Source organism: Arachis duranensis, chromosome 1 (genome assembly GCF_000817695.3).
Source record: "Arachis duranensis cultivar V14167 chromosome 1, aradu.V14167.gnm2.J7QH, whole genome shotgun sequence".
NCBI lineage: Eukaryota > Viridiplantae > Streptophyta > Magnoliopsida > Fabales > Fabaceae > Arachis > Arachis duranensis.
Window position 1 is genome coordinate 77325308 of NC_029772.3, and position 671 is coordinate 77325978.

The window sequence follows — 671 nt, forward strand, 5'->3', positions numbered from 1 at the left end:
GGAATTGAATAGAAGAACAATAGTAATTGCATTAATACTCGAGGTACAGCAGAGCTCCACACCTTAATCTATGGTGTGTAGAAACTCCACCGTTGAAAATACATAAGAACAAGAGTGATCATTGGCTTCGGTCCCAGAGAGGGAACCAGAAGAACCAAGATGATCTCAGATCCAAAGATACCAAGATCCAAAGATACCAAGATCCAAAGATACCAAGATCCAAATACAATAGTAAAATGTCTTACTTATAGAGAACTAGTAGCCTAAGGTTTACAGAGATGAGTAAATGACATAAAAATCCACTTCCGGGCCCACTTGGTGTGTGCTTGGGCTGAGCATTGAAGCATTTTCGTGTAGAGACTCTTCTTGGAGTTAAACGCCAGCTTTCATGCCAGTTTGGGCGTTTAACTCCCATTTTGGTGCCAGTTCCGGCGTTTAACGCTGGAAATCTTGAGGGTGACTTTAAACGCCGGTTTGGGACATCAAATCTTGGGCAAAGTATGGACTATCATATATTGCTGGAAAGCCCAGGATGTCTACTTTCCAACGCCGTTGAGAGCGCGCCAATTGGGCTTCTGTAGCTCCAGAAAATCCACTTCGAGTGCAGGGAGGTCAGAATCCAACAGCATCTGCAGACCTTTTTAGTCTCTGAATCAGATTTCTGCTCAGGT